Source organism: Chinchilla lanigera, unplaced genomic scaffold (genome assembly GCF_000276665.1).
Source record: "Chinchilla lanigera isolate Chin_1 unplaced genomic scaffold, ChiLan1.0 scaffold00018, whole genome shotgun sequence".
Taxonomy (NCBI): Eukaryota; Metazoa; Chordata; class Mammalia; order Rodentia; family Chinchillidae; genus Chinchilla; species Chinchilla lanigera.
Window position 1 is genome coordinate 20,982,470 of NW_004955419.1, and position 15,809 is coordinate 20,998,278.

A 15,809-nucleotide genomic window follows, 5' to 3' on the forward strand; every position below is an offset into this window, starting at 1 on the left:
TTGTTTTCAGCTTTTTGAAAGTGTAAAGAATGCCATGATGAACATTTTTCTTTTTTTCATCTTAGGTCCCATCTCTGATTATTGTTTTTAGGGTTAAAATATTTAACTTGGTAGTACTACTTCTTCCATTCTCCTATCCAATTTTTGATTAGAGGTGCTGCTGGGGTTTGAACCCAGGGCCTCCTGCATGCTAAACATATGTCTAATACTTGATTTTGGTTAAATGTATTTAGGGTTTCTATTGTTTACTTTTATTCCTTCAAACATTCTAACACCTTTACTATGTGATGTCCAGCTTTACAAATGTATTTTGCTTTCCAGCTATAAGAAATTGGCAAATTTATACTTTCTGCCTTCTTTCCTATTTTAATCCTAACTTTTAATAGCTACATCTACTTTGCAACCGTTCTGCTTCATAACTATAAATCTCAGATTTTCCTACAATGTTCCCAGATAATCCTATTGCTGTATTTTCTCTGTTCATTTGGTATTTACCTTTTTGCAGTTTATCAAAAAGAACTTAAGGGTACTACTTACCTTGAGTTTTTGCACTGTTCAAAAATAGTTGTTAAGTAACTGTGTAGTTTCTAGGTCACATTTTATTTTACCTGGTAACTTACAAGCTTTGTACCATTGTCCTGTAATGTGAAATACTCCATTGGCAGGATCTTATTCTCCATCCTCACCTATTGGTAATGTGATCTTTTTAGTGGGATGAGGAAAGGATGCAAACATTCTTTACCTATGAAATCCAATCTAATTTTGTTAAATTAGATTTGTCGATGTTGATGACTATATATTATTTTCCTTAACCTTTGTACGTCCTTTTGATCCATAAAATAAAGATTTTTCTTGAGGAAAATTTTCTTTTTTTATTTTTTATTTTAAAGAGAGAAAAAAACAATAAAAATGATACAGAATTTCAAAACAAGGTGATAGGAAATTCACAATGGTTATTATATTGCATATTGTTATCTTCAAAGCAGTTGCTCAGATTACCAGATACAGGCATGCAAAATTGATCTAACAATATAAGGACTAACTGGTCCTTTCAATGAACTAACAGAAATTAGTAATACAATTATCTTAGCTATCTTGTGTATATATACATATCTTTTTATCCTTCCTTTTTTTCTCCTTTCCCCCATCTCAGTTGTTCTCTCCTTTTGAGCAGTTTCTTTCCTTTTCACTGTATCTATTGTACTTTTCGGATCTTCTTCACTCTTTCAGTTTCTTACACTACGGAGACAATACAGTGTTCACACATGTGAGTCTGATTTATTTCACTTATGAGTATGGTCTCAAGTTGCATCCATTTACCTATAAAAGCCTTGAGTTTATCTTTCTTCATAGCTGAGTAACACTCCATCATATACAAATACATTTTTTTTATCCATTCCTCAGTTGATGGGCATTTGGATTGTTTCCAAGATTTAGCTATTACAAATTGTGCTGCTATGAACATGGGTGCACATATACTGCTGTGGTGTGATGTTTTCACTTCTTCTGGGAAAATACTCAGAAGGGGAATAGCTGGGTTGAACAGAACCTTTAATCTTAGGTTTTTGAGGACTCTTCACACTGATTTCCACAGTGGAAAATTTTCTTAAGAAACACATTTGAGTATTTTTGTTTTAGAACACTGCATTCTCTATTTCCCAAACTACAATAATCCATTTTACTGTCTTTCATATTTCACTTTGCTCAACTTATAAAAAGCCTGTCATCACACTTTACTGAAGCCTATCATATTTTACTGAGTTTTCAACCTTGCCAATTTTCTTTTCTGCCTCCAACATTGCCTTTGTTTCTCTCATTTTGTCTCTTTTTTCCTGAACTCTGCCAGACTATGAGTCATCGTATACTGTTGTCTTATTACTTCTTCCTAGCATCGAACCAATTAACTTTGTCTTTTATTTTAAAGATATAATTGTTTTTAGGCCAACAGTGTTTTATGGTTTCACTGTCACTTACTCTTCCCTGTTTCTTTTCTCCATTGTTCTTGTAGTGTGTTTGTATACTGTGCTCACTTTCTTTTTATTACTATTTATCTTGAATGAGCTCTCCCTGATCAGTTATTTGCATGAGTACTGTGCAAGGAAAAAAAAAGGGTGTGTTCTAGAGTAGAAGGCAATTCTCTGCTATATAAGAAAGCTCTTTCTGAAAGAATGCTTTGTACATATGTGTACATGAGAAAGAATGTGTGTGAGAACAAGTGAGAGAAAATATTTAAATATTACTTCTTCCAGATGTCAGAAGCAGGCAGATAGCAAAGGGGCACTCAAAATTTCTGACCGTTTTGCCTCAGCAAGAGTGTGTTATCTCCAAAGATAATGTCTGTGAGATCTCAGTCTCTCTCTTTCTTGCTAGGTCATGTCACCAGCCAATTCAAGGAAGCTCCCACTGACTTCTTAGGTATCCTAATCTCACTGAGAACAGATCTGCCCTTCTTTGCTCTACTAGTTTTATCTAAGATCTCCTTCTAAGAGGATTCTCTTTAACCTCTTTCTGTGTATCTTTGGGAGCCATTTCTCAAATATTTATTTGAGGTTACAGCACTCTCTCAGAAAAGATTCTTTACACCTGTCTCTCGTTTTCCATGTTATTTCAGGGTATTTTCAGGTAAAAGAGGGCACAATTTCTTTACTCTGCCATCTTAAAATCAGAAAACAATTCAAATGCCATGAACTTACAGAGCTAGAGCCGATATAAGCAAATACTGTAAGAAATTATAGAAGGTCAACACTACCCAGAAGAAATGATATCAACAGTGACATAAAGTATCTACATGATCTATAGATAATATATATTCAGATAATTAAATAAATCATGACTGTCTCTCCCAAATCTGTGAAGACGAGCATCATATATCAACACAAATGATGGTATTAGTTTTTGCAGTCAGCTAAAACCAGCTAAAATAGTATTAAATAGTCGATAAGGACAGCTCATAGGATTTCATGCACTCGTATTAAATAGGAGTACATTAATGAACTGTACATTGGCTCCTAGGGAAATCTAAAGTGGCATTCAGACTGTGCCATCACTCGGCCTCTTCTAAGCCCAAATATTAAATGGGAAAGGCCTATATAAGCCGCTACAGATATACAGTCCAAAATAACATCTTGTTGTTCTTGGAGCATATCTCTAGTTTGCAATTCTTATATGAAATAAACCTCTAAAATACATTATCAGAAACTTTTTGAAGATGATATCCAATTAATTTTACTTCACTATTTTTGCACTGCAAGTGCTCAGGCACATGAACTGCAAAGAAAGAATACCAGCTTGTCAAAATGTTCTTAGCTGGGTGTGGTGGCGCACACCTGTAATCCCAGTAATTGGGAGGCTGAAGCAGGAGGATAGTTACAAGTGTGAGACCAGCCTGCACTACAAAGTGAGCTCAAGCCCAGCCTGAACTACATAGAGAGATGCTGTCTCAAAAAGACCAAAAAAAAAAAAGTTCTTTTTACTAGCACCATCTCTTCATTAGGAATATAATGTAACCACTTAAAAATGACTAATGTGACACTTTAAAAAAGAGTGGCCAAGACTTGTTATTACTTTTAAAATATCTGTCATTAACTTCTTCATCACTGTCACCCTAATTTAGACTTCAATTGCACCTAATGTCCTAATTTTCATTGACATCTCTGTCTCTATTTTCTCTTTAAGTTGCTGACAGGTGAATGAAGTTATGCCAATTTCCAATGGTTCCTCACCACTTACATACGAAGTTCAAATTCCATACAATGGTATACAGGGTATTCCCAATTTGAACACAGGCTAACTTAGTAGGCTTTCTCCCACTTTATACATCTAATTATGGTTTTTGCCCACGTCTTCCGAAATATGTCCCATGCTTTCCTGACTCTGCTTTTGCTCATTTGTCTTTCTTGTCTGAAATGTTTTTATCTACTTCCATAAAACCAGTTATTCATATCTCCTTTTAAGTGACTGTTTAAATGAAGTCTTCAATGCTCTTCCAAAAGTCAAAAATCATCTCTCTCACTTCTAAATTTTTCATTTTACTACAGGAAGTAAATACCTATTGTGTAGTTACTAGGCACAGAGGCAAAAAAAAAGAAAACAAGCTAAGCATTGGAGATAAAATGATAAATAAGATACAGTTCCCCATTTTCTAAGCGTTTAGACAAATCTGGGAGCTTGCCAAAGAAGAACAGCAACAGTGATGGTAGCATATATGATATACCCAAAAAAGAGGATGGGAAGGTTTTCTAAAAGGCATAAGCTCCATTCCTTATCACTACCATGTCTGTTAAGAACCACTAGTCTGAACCAGGTGTGGTGGCACATAGCTGTAATCCCAGCTACTACAGAGGCTGCGACAAGGGGAACTGAAAGTTCAAGTCCAGTCTGGGCAAGTTTGCAAGATGCTGTCTCACTATAAAAAAATTAAAAAAACAAAAAAACAGAAAGGTTAGGATGTTGTTCACTGTGAGGCCCTGGGCTCAATCCCCAATACACCTTCCCCCCTAAAAAGTCTAGTTTGTGTAGATTAAATCAGAGATAAACTACAGGCAATAATAATACAGTGTAACTGCTACGAAGGATTAAGTACAGGTCACTATGGAAGCATAAAGAGGGCCAACTAACTTTAAGGCATAATCACTTCCTATTTTGAATAACAGTTATTAGTGTATATGAATCATTCTTCTACTAGCCTAAAATGGACTAAACTAATATCAAGTAATAGGAAATATGCTAATTATAATAAAATAAATTGCACAATGCTCAAGAGCATTAAAACTATCAAACAAAAGCCCTCTGTCCTGCAGAGATTTTTATAATAAAACAGAATATAAATATCAAATAAATGATTTTTTGAGTTTAAAGCCAACACCTGGTTCCAATTCCCAAACTATAAATATTTAAATACAAAATGGGAACCCAAACAAAAATATTATTTCTTTTTATATATAGCATTTTTGCTATCATAGCAAAAATACCAGAGAGTGTAATTCATTTTCTTATGCTCAAGTAAATTTTAGCTTCTTAAAATTTATAACATAGTATAACATGTCTAATAGAAAATAAGACAAAAAGTATTGTGGAGAATAAACTAAGTGGAAAAGAGGAAAAAAAGATGGTAATGTTTGCAGAAAAAAGACGGGGATAGTAAGGGAACTTATTTAAGCAAAAAAAGGGGCTGGGGATTTAGCTCAGCGGCAAAAGCGCCTGCCTGGCAAGCGCAAGGTCGTGAGTTCGGTTCCTGGTACCGGAGAAAAACCAAAAAAAAAAAAAGAGGTTTAAGCAATGCAAGTATCTTAAAATTCTAACACAAATATGCTGTTAGTGTAATACTGTATATTACAACATAGAATTGTGCTTAGATGATGTGGAAATAGTATGTATCTAGTGCAGAAATTGAGATTTGGAAAAGAAGAAATAAATGGGCTGATCTTGTTCCCAACTGAGCCACAAACGGACTATGAATGTCAGAGTTATCAATCTCCTCCTTCTTTGGGCCTGGGGCAGCTACAACCCAAGACTGGTCACCTACAGTCAAGAATAAACACATACTTTTATTCTTCCTTCCTTTTTTTTATTACCAGTTTATTATATGTCAAGACATGAAAATGGTCAGAAAAAAACAGATATAGATAAAAGTCATAACATAAATATGATGAAAAAAATGTACAGGCTGAAATATTCTAGAATTTCACGTTCTTTGTACAGCCAAGAGCAGCCCTGTATGTTCATTCAACAGCCTACTTCCCCATACATATTATCAGTTGTTCTTCTAAGGTACTGACATGGAAGACCTTGGCATATGGTTTACTCTGACACTCCACTCTGCCCCAACTCTTCTGACAATTGCCTGAAGAGGGGTATGTTTGAAAGAATGTCTAACTACCTGACTTTTATAATCCACTTCTCCCATTCCTGCCTCGTATCAACTCGCTGTCAGGGCCTCTCAGACAAGAATGGCCTGTCCTGACATCTGACTTAGGTTCATAAAATGATATGCGCTAGCCTGGTGCCTGCAATGCTGGCAGATACAACTTATTCAGAGATGGCAGGGAGTGATAAGGAGGCATAGGTGGTATGAATCAGACAGAACTGACACGCTGTATATCCTGAACTGCAAAATTAAACAAGAAGCTAAACCATAGAGGGTAATGCAATTAGGCAAAGGGGTGTTTAGAAGGCTAAAAAAGCAGGCATCATGAGGAGAAAATGATTCTGAAGATATATTCAGAGATAAGACCAAAAGACAAAAAAAAACCCCAAAACCAAAACAACATTTTCAGCTATTTTGAGAAACAAAAACAGGCCCAGTCCCACAGCTGCCTATCAGTCTTTCCTAAATACAACGGTTCAGTGTTCATTTCCTTTTCTTTCACTGTTAACTTCTGTAAGAGTGTCCGTAGCCTGGAAGTAAAGATCAGCCTGCAAAAGATTAAGTTTTTACTTGCTCACCATTTATTCACTTTCTAATTTTTAATTCACCATTCATTTCTTTTTGATGGTACTAGACACTGAATCCACAGCCTCACACATGCTTGGAAAGCACTTTAACACTGAAGCACATCCCCAGACCTTCTGTATGAATGCATGCGTGTATTTATTGAGAGACAGGGTCTCATTAAATTGGTAAAGCTGGCCTCAAACTTGCTATGTTCCTGCCTCAGTCTCCTGATTCATTGTGATTGTAGGTGTGCACCGCCACAACCTGCTTCATTCATTTCTCAGTCCTTTGGAATACAACTTCTACACCAACACGCTGGGAAATACAAGATAAAAATGCAGTCTGTCCATCTGATCCTCCAGAAAAATCAAATACACACTGACTCCTTTGTGAATCCTCCAGAAAAATCAAATACACACTGACTCCTTTGTGAATGTCTAGGGTGTGAAGGGGTTTTGGAAAAAGTGACTGAAATGAAAGACCTACATAAGAGAAAGTGGATGAGAAAGGAAGTAAAAGAAGAATGCTGGGGGCATCAATATACTGAATTTCAAATTATACTGTAAAGCTATAGGAACAAAAACATCATGGATGGCCAGGCATGGTGGCACATGCATATAATCTTAGCACTTGGAGGCCGAGGCAGGAGGACTGCTGCAAGTTCAAGGCCTGCCTGGGCTACACAGTCAGTTCAGCCTGAGCTACATAGCAAGACCCTGTCTCAAAAAACCGAACCAAACATCATGGCACTTGTACAAAAACAGACATATATACCAATGTAACAAGACAGAAGACAGATATAAACTCATGTACCTATAGATATCTGAGATTTGACAAAAAGGCCAAAAACATACATTTGAAGAAAAGACCTCCTCTTTAACAAATAGTGCTGGAAAAACTGAATATCCCCATGTAGAAAACTGAAATTAGAGCTCTATCTCTCACCCTGTACTAACATCACAGGATTAGATCAAAGACCTAGAGGTACTATTCCCCTGCTGTTTCTCAGCTGCTCTAAACTTAGCATCTTTGCTTTGCTACACACTTCCAGTAAAGCCTTCCACCGGGATGTGTCTGCTTTGCAGCCAGCTAACCATGGTCTGAACTGCCTGAGCCAAATGAAACATCTCCTTTGAGTTGTGGGTGCCAAGTATTGTGCCTCAGTGATGGGAAAGTTAATATAGAAAATAGGTATCATGAGTAGTCACTATAGTGACTATCTGTCCATTTACTTTAGAATCCATTGGAATTGGATTGCAGAAGTGTAGAAAGGTTGGGAGATGGAGGCTACTAAAGTCTAGAGAGATCAAAGCATGACTCTGACCAGAAATCTGATCAGATGCCCAAAGCAATGTGGATTGTAAGAGTTAGGCTCATGAGGTCTCAGTAAGGAACAAGGATTCTGTTGCAAAATTTCAAAGACAGGCTATGCATGTTACACTCTGACAAAATATTTGTCTGCATTTTATCAATGTTCTAAGACTTTGCAGGAGACAGATTAAGGGTGGTGGACTAATTGATCTGGCATAGGAAATTTCAAAGCAGCCCAACATTCACACTGTAGCATGAGTACTGCTGGATGCTTGTAGCCAGATTATTAGTGGGAGCAAAAAGCAGAAAGAATTTTTTTTTTTTTAAGCAGAAAGAATTTTAAAAACATATCTGGCCCAAAAGAAACTATGTGTAAAGTTGGGGCCAAGGGCATTATGGCTGAAGAGATTTTTCTACCATTAAAAAGAAACTAAATACTTTGTATAGGAACAAGATGCCTTGAGGAAATCTCAGAAATCAGTGAAGACTCCACGCAAAAGGCTCAAGTGTGCAAAAGTATCAACCTTTCATTTGAGAATAGAGTCCCCTTACTGGAGAAAGGCAGCCCAGGGAACTGCTTTCACAGGATTCATTCGCTGTGAACAACCATCCACGCACTCAAAAGCCATTGCAGCTGTGGTCCAGTGGGGCCTAGCTATTGCTCAAGCTGGCACCAGATACTGGTGTTGCCCACATTTTAGTTTTACCAGCATAAAGAATGTAAGAGTTGTAGGGTCATGACAGGCCTGGGAATTTAAGAAGGGAGCCCCTAAGAAGGCAATGTGAGAAGCTGTGGGAATGAAGCCAAATGTATAGTGGATGCCCCAAGAAGTTGGAGAAGCCATTAACATCTGCTGAGTAAAGCTGCAGGCCATGAGTAGAGCCAGCCATGTGGTCTACAACAAACAAGACCATAAGGGTGAAGCCACACAAGCCCTCTGGAATTCACATTTTACCACCATGTGCCCCAGATGCTGTACACAGAGCTAGAGGACTCAGCGTCTGCCCTACTGGCTTTTGGTCCTTTTCTCTTTTATCTCCCAATTACTTTCTTTTAGAATGGGAATATTTACCTTGTAACCTTTTATACTGGGATTAAGTAACTTGTGTTTTTAAATTGTACAGAGGTTCACTTTTAAGAGTTTGCCTTGAGTCTCCGAGGAGATTTTGACTTGGAATTTTGAGAAGTACTAGAACTGTGGAGACTTTAAGGGAAAAAATTATTGTTTTTGACTACATGCATGAGCTATAACGTAAGGTGGAATTAACTTGTTACTGTGTTTATTTAGGAATTAAGTATGGTTTAAAGATGTGTTTAGGTGTTAAGTTGAAAAGAGGTGGGATATGATAGTTAAGAGGTCATCAACTTGATTAGCTTGGCAATCAAAGGGATTAGTAAAGCATACTTCTGTATGTGGCTGATAGTTCACAGAGGCATGGTCTTGAGCAATATATCTGGTCCATGGCTCCTTCCTCTCTGGCACTTTTCCCTTATGTATTTTCCCACCACCGTGAACTGAGCATCTTTGTTCTGCCACACTCTTCTACCATCATGTTCCCACACTGGAGCCAGCTAAACCATGAACTGAATCCTCTGAAACTGTAAGCCAAATAAACCTCTCCTCCTTTAAATTGTGGGTGTCAGAGATTTTCTCCTACTATCAGAAAAGCTGTCTAATACAGTTCTTTAAGCTTTTCTAAATCATTTCAATATTTTTATAATGAGTATTATTTTCACAACTTTCTCTTCTTAAGAAAAATATATCATGAGTGGCTTAGTAACTACCATATTTACTATACTAGTAAATATTTACTATACTAGCATCTAGAACCTTGTCACTTAAATGTATGATCTTTATATCAGCAACATCAGTATCACTTTGGAGCTTGTCAGAAATACAGAATTTTAAGGCCTCAATTCCAATCTGCAGATTCATAATGTATATTTTAACAGAATCCTCAGGTGATTCATGTGTACATTCAAATATGAAAAGCATCAATGTAGATGTTAAGGCCATCATATGCAGGGACAAAAGAAATAATGTTGACCTTGTTCATCATATATCCCTACTACCAAGCAGTGTCTGAAACACACATTTGTTAAATAAATATGTGTGTACTTAACTTCTGGATAATCAGAGAAGCAGTGGAAATTACATCTACAATGAGCTGTTTATTTCTGCCAGAGTTCTCAGAAGTGAGAGCTTAATATTAGACCAATAACAATGATTCCCTAGAATCTATAAGTAACCCTTATTAAAAAAAATAAAAAATAAACCCTTACTCCTAGATCTAAAATCCAGATGCACTCTTCAATACTAGACTCTTACAGTGCATCCTATAGTTCCTCTCTGTTCCTCTCCCTTCTTCAAAGCAAATCCATTCTGGAGATTTTTAACTAGCACGTCTGGGAAAAAAATTCACTACTTAAATTTCAGTCTCTATGTTCTGTCTATATTTTCAATTTTATTGCCTATATCTCAAATTTAATGCTCAAAATTAACTATTTTATTTCCCATCAACTGTCTCTCTTTCCTCCTCCAGAAATAGGTAGGTCTCCATTCTTACACACTCAAGATTTACAAGTTTTAGAAAACAAACTGCCTGGCCCAACATCACTTCACAACGAATAGGATCTAGAATTAAATGACAGTCAAGTGCCTAGTTATTGGCAACACCAGAGGTATAATGCAAATCACTTTACTCTCAACCCAAGTATTACCTGCTCGAATTCAACAGAATTCTCACTTTTTTCAAAAACACTTAGATACACTTTTTAGAAACCCACACTCAAAATACAAATTATCTAAGGGCTAGGCATGTAGCTGAGCGCTTGCCTAGCATGCCAGAGGTCCTAAGCTCAAAGCCAGCACTGCAAACACTAAATAAATATGCAAAATAATAAAATAAAAATAACATTTAAAAAATCTTAGAGCTAAGGATGCAGCTCAGTGGTAGAGCACTTGCCTAAAATGTGTGTATACACCTGGGATCAATCCTTAGCACTAGAAAAAAACTATCACCTAGATCCAAAAATATCAAGTCCAGTGTTACTGTCCTTGAGATATTCCTCTCATTTCTTTCTTCTTCCTCTATAGATCACTGTACTTTCTTCCTATTGGAGTTAATTAGTCATTCAACACCATCCTTCCCAAATCCTTGACCAGCACTTAACAGACCTCTAACAAATAGATCCTAAAATATGAGTGTTATACCTGACTTTGTATCTTTATTCACAGTGGTCAACCAGAGATGGTTCCTAATCACTCAAAGCCTATTCCTCCTCAGAGTCCAACTCGATCACAGCCTTTCCTTCTGGGCTTCCCTCTTTTCCCAATTCCTAATGTACTGCCCAGCACTCACTTTGGTAGTTGTTCATAGACTGATTTTGCGTGTTTGAAATCTGCTATCTTCAAAGGTAGAAAGACTCTCGGATGTCATCTAGGTCCTCTCCCAGATCGGAGAAAACTGAGTCCAGGAGAAAAGTGTCTTGCCTAATATTACTTGAGATATTGGTGATAGGGACGCAGTCTGAATCTTGTTCTCCAGACTTTTATCTTCTGTGCAGTTTCTAACACTCACCCCTACACATACCCGATCTTTCCCGGCATTCTCCCAATGATAATGCAAACAAAACGCAGATACCAAGGGCACCTGAAACTTTATTTAGCGCGGCAAGCAGCGTCCACCCTAACATTGAGCACAAGAATGGTCTATACTTCTCCAAATGAAATGAAAGCTGAACGCAGGGAGGAGCATCAAGAGAGACGGACAATCAAACTACCTCTCGCCACAATTCTGACAGCTGGGAATAGCCGCACAGGCAGGAGGAAGGAGAACCGCAAGTTCAAGACCAAAACAGGCAACCTGGTGACTCAGTCAAAATTCGAAATAGAAAGACTGGAGATGCAGCTCAGGGCGAAGACCGTGGGTTCACCCCTCAGCACCGGCGGCGGGGAGCGCCGTCACAGCTCCGCGCTGCACGCGGAACCTCTCACTCCCGCGCGGGTCCAGTCGGCGCAGGCTTCGCCAGCTGGGACCCAGCGTGAGCTTCCGTCACACTCCCGCCTTCCCTTCCTCCTGACTTCATTCTCCCAGCCACGACACTAACGTGCATGCACAGCTGCCCAAACCTGCGGTTCCTCTCCCGCTTCCGCACTTCTGCAAACGTGGATCCCACAACCTGAAATGCTCTCTCCGGGGACCCCCTTGCAAATTCTAAGTCGACTTTCACCCCACTCCCCCCACCCCGCTCTCCCGGCTTCTAGATACGTACCTCGATCACTCTCCAAAAGTGAACCTGTCTCGAAGCGGGAACTGTACCTGCTGACAACTCCAGGGAGCGCGAAAGAACCGGCCGAAAGAACGTGGACCGCAGGATGCTCGGGACCGACTCTGAAGAGCACCGAGCCGGGAGCGCGCTCAGCCTGCGTCCGGCCTCGGTCTCCTGCCCGCCGAGGGGAAGCCAAGAGCCCAGAGGCTAGGAGCCGCCCCGGGAAGGAACCAAGCAACCGGCTAAAAGGGCCCGAAGGCGCCCGCCCACGCCCACCAACCCTGCGCCACACCGGGCACGTTACGTCACTCCGCAGCCCCGGCGCAGCTCGCTCTACGGCACTCACGGCAACCGCCGCAAAAGGGGCCGTCAAGTGCGGCCGGTGTGGTGTCTGAAGGTCTCCGTGGTAAACCTGGTCTTGCTTCGTCTCGCGCTCCTGTCGCAGTCTGGCCGCGGACGCTTGCTGAGCTTTAGCAAGTTCCTAGCTTTAGAAACCTAGCCACAGCGAGATCCCTTCCACCTGCTGCGTAGGTAACGCGGCAGCGCCGCGAGGCAGCGAGAGCCTTTAGGAAACCCTGCCGCTGCGCGGTGCAGTAGCACCCGCTGAGCTGTTTGCCTCGGCGCCAGAAAACATACAGACCGCCAGCTAAATGTAAACTTCGGATAAAGAAGATTTTATTCTTTTTGTGTGTGTGCATGTGCTAATCAGAGAGGGACTCGGGACAACTCCCTGAACTGTGGTTTGCATGCTATTAGCTGAGATCGGGGATGACAGTCTGCTGGAAGCTGGGTGTGCTGCGGGAAACCTGAACATAAACAAACTTGAAACAAGTTTAGGAGATAAAATACCAACCGATGACTACATGAGACTGGAGCTGCCGTATCTAAATAATTTTTACAAAGAGCAAGATGAAAGACTGGCTGCGTTTTATATTGCTCACGGCGGGTTTCCCGCATGACACCCAAGCTCCGGCAGACTGTTATCTGCCACTTGAAGGCTGGAAATACAAAGAATTATTAAGAAACAGGTATGAATGCTTTGATGTGGATTTTTGAAAACTAACGAAACGAACAAATTACTGTCGTTTTAAGCTCTTTACAAAAATTACCATCAGTCTGTAGTAAAAACGAAGTATTCCCTTCATTTTCTAATCTTTGGTTTTTAAAATTGTATTACAGAAATAAGAAGTGTCCCTTACCTCCTCATGGTTATCGTTTTTATTTTGCCTTCCGGAAATTTTCTGCGTATATGCAAGATGAGTGTAGAAGTGCTCTCAGCTGGATGATGGGGTGCTACATTCATGGCTAACGAATTCAGCAGCCCAGTGTGCCCTTAGAGGTGGGGCCTGGTTAGAGGGGACTCACTGGGTGGCGGGTGTGTGGCCTGGAAAAGTGTATCTTCCTCCCCAGCTCTTCCTTTCTCTGCACCCTGTTAACCGTGATGTGAGCAGCTTTTCTCCCCAGCAGGCCCTCCCACCGTGCTGTTCCGTGTTTGAGACAGCCAACCATGGACTGAAACTTCTGAAACTGAACGAAAATAAACCTTTAAGTTAAGGGTGTCGGGTATATTGTCCTAGTGATGAGAAAGTGACAAAGACAAGGTATATACACCTACAGTATATTCTTTTCTCAGGGTGGACTTTAGGAAGAGGCCTACAAATGTCCTAAGAGCAACCTTCCAGCTGATTAGGCAAGGAATGCTGAGGTAGCAGCTATGGGGTGCAAGTCTAGAAGTGGGCAGAGAAACCCAAGTAGAACAGTTACTTGGATGTGCAAACTGGGGCATCCATGTGCATAAGTACCCGTTTCTCAGTCCACGCTCAGCCAAGAGTGTGGAAATCAGATCAGGACCTTCTCTAACTCAAGTCTGAGTACATGCACACATTCATGGCATCATATATTGCTGGACAGCTTTCCTGATGGCGTATCTTTTATCAGCTGTGAAGGCTTACATGAAAGTCCTCTATCAGTCCTTGTGTAAAACAGGCACAAACACACTATTAGTACTATGCAGTATAATAAGGAAAAACTTGGACAGGAAAATGAGTGCACATAATTTCCCAGTCTCTTAGCACACAGAGTTCCCAGCAAGACTGGTATACAAAGGAAAAGGCTCTAAGTAAGGAAGCCAGCTACAGTAGCTAGCTGGAGCTGAATGTTGGAAAAGGGTAGTCTTCAAAATTCTGATAGCCCATTCTTTTCTTAATTTAGGCCTGTCAGGCTAGCTCTGCCTAGCTATGAAAAAAAGGAAAAAAAGTACCTCCAGGGATATGTAGATTTGTCTTTTTTCAGTTAACCATCAGTTTGCTTACATTTTACTATCATAATACTATAATGTATATAGGCTTGCAAGTAAATATGCAGGAGAAATACACAGAGAAGAAATTGACTTTTTAAAGGTATATGCATTTAAAAGCTTAGCTTTGCTAAACTGTTCTCCAGAAATGTTATACCAATGTGATAGGATACTCCAGAAATTTTGTACCTGCATGATACCCATATTTCTATATGATGGCACTGGTTTCTCAGTGTCTTGTGCTACTATATATCTTGTGCTAATATAATGGCCACTAGCCACAGGCAGCTAATGTGGCTAATGTACTAAGCAACTGAACTGTAAATTTTAATTTAAACACAAAGACGCGCTTGTTTCTGACAGCTATAGTTTTATACAGTGCAGTGATAGAAAATGAAACATGCTATTCTCCAGCCAGTCTCCTTTTGTCTTTCTCTTCGTAGAAATTATCTTAGATAGAGCAGCTTCATTTCACATAGTCAGTGATTGGTGTTCTTTTATCTTGTAAACTTGTTTTTAAGTTAGAATACAAACTTTAAAAAGATACAGGTTTAGGTTCTGATTTTGACTGTCTTACTATGACAGTGTAATCCAAGATACAACAAGCTTCAAAGAAATGAAATCTCTAATTTATATTATGGTTATGTATAGCATGTTTCATTTTCTATCACTGCACTGTATAAAACTATAGCTGTCAGAAACAAGCACGTCTTCGTGTTTAAATTAAAATTTACAATTCATTTGCTTAGTACATTAGTCACATTAGCTGCCTGTGGCTAGTGGCCACTATATTAACACAAGTACAGACTTTTCATCATTACATAAACATTCTGTTATACAACAGTTATAAAATGTTTTGGGTAAAAAGATTAGGACTTCTAAATATTCTCATCCTCACAAATACAGTGTAGATTTTAAATAAAAGTTGATCAAGCAGTGAAGCAAAAGAAAACAAGAAGTTTAATTTTTACTTGAGATATTCCAGGTGCTTTTGTAAAAACTTAAACTGAGACATTCTACACGTAACATACAATCACCTCAACATACAAATTTCTCCACATTGAATAGCCTACTTTCAAGTCCAAAAAGCATTTAAAGGGCTTTGTTTTATTTATAGGGAAAATGAGGCTATGTTCTCATTAAAACACTTATTTTTCAGCACTGTGTACACACGTAGTTTGTTAATAGTCTTCAAACTTAGGTTAAACCTGAGAAGTTTAAGATTTTCATTATCACAACTGCATAGCAAGACCATGACCTGGTAAGAGACATAACCAAAATCTGTATTTTTAAATCAGAAACAATAATAAAAGGTACCCATGTTAACCCAACAAGATTTTGAAATGCTTTATCTTATTTTCTGAAAAATGACAACACAAATTGTCAAATGTTAATCACATGTACTTTATCCAGCTGAATCATTAGGCTGGGAAGAATTATTTAGGTCAAGTTCACTCTTTGCATGTGGCACAGAACAGTCTTAAAACTGCAAATTC

The 15,809-nt window shown here is 39.1% G+C and overlaps 1 protein-coding gene across 2 annotated transcripts in view; it reads right to left on the minus strand.

The window, feature by feature from the left end:
- Nucleotides 1-12,324, minus strand: part of Fktn (fukutin) — a 61,132-nt gene extending 48,808 nt beyond the window's left edge. The window contains exon 1 of one of the 2 annotated variants that reach the window (XM_013513225.1): nucleotides 12,021-12,324. The gene's annotated coding sequence lies outside the window, so the exon portion shown is untranslated. The remainder of the gene's footprint in view (nucleotides 1-12,020) is intronic. The other variant, XM_005382776.2, reaches the window with a different exon arrangement.
- Nucleotides 12,325-15,809: the final 3,485 nt, after the last annotated feature.